Here is a 2,497-nt window from a genome sequence, read left to right as displayed (position 1 = left end):
CTGCGTACCATGTTTAGGAGCAGTTATTAAGCCGCTTTTAAATTTATTTATCTGGATTGGTTATTTACCGCTTCTAATAAGTGTATTAGCAACAGTTTAAAACCAGTCATATTTCAAATGATGGACCCCAATGAAGCTCCTATAATCATTCCATTTTTCAAATATTTGTTTACAAAATCTTTTGAATTCCTAATTTTTAATAATCAATACAAAACATTCAACAAAAAAAAAATAAAATACCAATAGATTAACCAACAAAACATTCATATTAAATCTTTTAATTCACAAAATCAATAAGAAATTCATTTATAAAAATTTGCATACCCAAAACACCTCCATATCAGCAACAAGTACGAACTTCTTTTACAAAAATTTACATACCCAAAAACACCACCATATCAGTAACAAGTACGAAATTCTTTTACAAAAATGTGCATACTCCAAAACAACACAACACAATAGTACTAACAAGTGGCAATATAATTTAAAGAAAGTTTTCTCTAAAAAGTTTATCTAATTATTAGATGGATCTGTTGGTGGTGGAGGTGTAGAATCATTTCCTTTTGCATTTGGTGGAGCATCTATTTTTCGTTGCATAATCTCTGCCATTATAGCCGCCATCTATTAAAAAAACGATATTAGTTAAAATGTTACATGTATTTATATATTTTTGAATGGTTCAATTGTTACTAATAAATATTAAATATTTTTATTAGCTGTGCCGGTAATAATTCTGGGCTATGAGATCCCCCAACAACTCCAGATATCATACTCTGCATAATATGTGCAAAATTTTGAAGTTGTTGGTCATGCATTTGCCTTATCATTTGCTCTGTTTCTATCCGCCTCTGTACTTCCCGTGCCTCCATTTCTTTTATTTTTTCTTGCATTTCCTTGAATTCAACTGTCATATTTGAATTAGAGTGATAACTTGGTGTATAGATAGTGCGCTTACACAGCTCAGGAAAAACTTGGATAGGAAGTGCACCAGCACCTAAACATCAAACTCGGCCAGAATGTTCGTGTCCAAAAACATCACTATACAAAAAAAATACTTAATATCATATAATTGTAATAACTTTAACCACCATAAATAAATAAATAAATGTTAAGAAATTATAATCGAAATGCGTCCTCATGCACTTCTGTAGGTTGAGTTCCCTCAGGCTTGTCTTGAAGTTGAAGCCGCGCAGCTTCATCTAGTAAAGCCTATCAAAAAAATATTTGATAAAATGCGAAGAATACTGAGAAATAAACATGAAAAATTAAAATAAATTACTACCTCAACTCGGACTTCATCATCAACAGGAGCATCTCCTCTCTTTTTACTTCGACGACTTATTTTTATTATCTCAATGCGAGTAGGTTTTCTTCCCTTTTCCTGAAACTACTTATGGAAAAATTATTTTCAAATCAAGTGTCAAGTAACATTAACAAATATTGTGATTTTTATCAGTGAATGAATATTCAAAGAGATGAATTATGAAATGAATTAGAAGGATTTTAATGAGAAAACTTTCTAACTAAATATGCATAAAGACCACACAAAGAAATATTACTTTATTTATGCTACTTTAAGGCACTTCACTCTAACTAATTACATCACATTAATAATATTGTAAAAAAACACAAAACATACATCAAATCATATTCTTTATCAATAAAATAAGTAACTAATCATAAAAAAAGAAAATTATAGTATTGGGTAGCAAAACAATCATAATCGATCACTGTCATGACATATTAGTAAAATCATAGAACTTCAATAGTTTAGGATTATCATGATCTACACAATAAATGGATTATGTGAATCTAGTTGTAAAAACAAAACATAATTTGATTCTTACAAATTTATGCTCCAAGGATGGAATATTTGTACGACCCAGCGCATGACTCCCTCTTTTTTTCTTCGCATTTTCTTGATTAATTTTTGAAATTTTCTATAAAAAAAATTGCATTTAATTTGACACTAGTCATATATAAAAAAAACAATCAATATATTTACTACCTCATTAGTGTTCCAGTAATGACACAATGCTTCCCAAACTTCAAGAGCCAACTTTTGAGGAACTGGACGAATGGAAACAAGCTCATCCAATGGAGTATTCGGATCATAAGACTTAGCTTTGATTTCAGCCCTCCATCGCCTCCATGCTGCCCCCATCATTTGCATAATAACATCTCGATGGCGATCAAGAATATCAAAACGTGCCTATAAATATTAATAAATAATATGAAGGCATTAAATTCAAATTTGGAATTAAACACTTAACAATTTACAGTCACTTTTCTCCATGCATCATTCAAGTGTTTTTTGGGCATCTTTCTCCAATCAAGAAAACTAAGGGGCAACAAGTTCCCATTTCTAGCGATAATACCCACAAAATTGGTAAGAACTGGCTGTATATCCCCATAAGGCTGGCCTCTTTCATTAAACAATAAATAAAAATAAGTATTCAATTTGAGCTTTATTCTTCAAATTCATGGTAACTAGTAA

At 30.6% G+C, this 2,497-nt stretch overlaps 1 long non-coding RNA gene across 1 annotated transcript; it reads right to left on the bottom strand.

Annotated features, from left to right (window-relative positions):
* Window positions 1–1,371: 1,371 nt before the first annotated feature.
* Window positions 1,372–2,050, bottom strand: LOC122054242. The gene is made up of 3 exons (XR_006132611.1): window positions 2,009–2,050; window positions 1,848–1,940; window positions 1,372–1,387 (listed from the first exon to the last, which is right to left on the bottom strand). It is a non-coding gene; the product is annotated as an uncharacterized LOC122054242 (long non-coding RNA).
* Between the last annotated feature and the right edge of the window lie 447 nt (window positions 2,051–2,497).

Source organism: Zingiber officinale, chromosome 3A (genome assembly GCF_018446385.1).
Source record: "Zingiber officinale cultivar Zhangliang chromosome 3A, Zo_v1.1, whole genome shotgun sequence".
Taxonomy (NCBI): Eukaryota; Viridiplantae; Streptophyta; class Magnoliopsida; order Zingiberales; family Zingiberaceae; genus Zingiber; species Zingiber officinale.
This window is presented reverse-complemented; position numbering and strand designations above follow the sequence as displayed.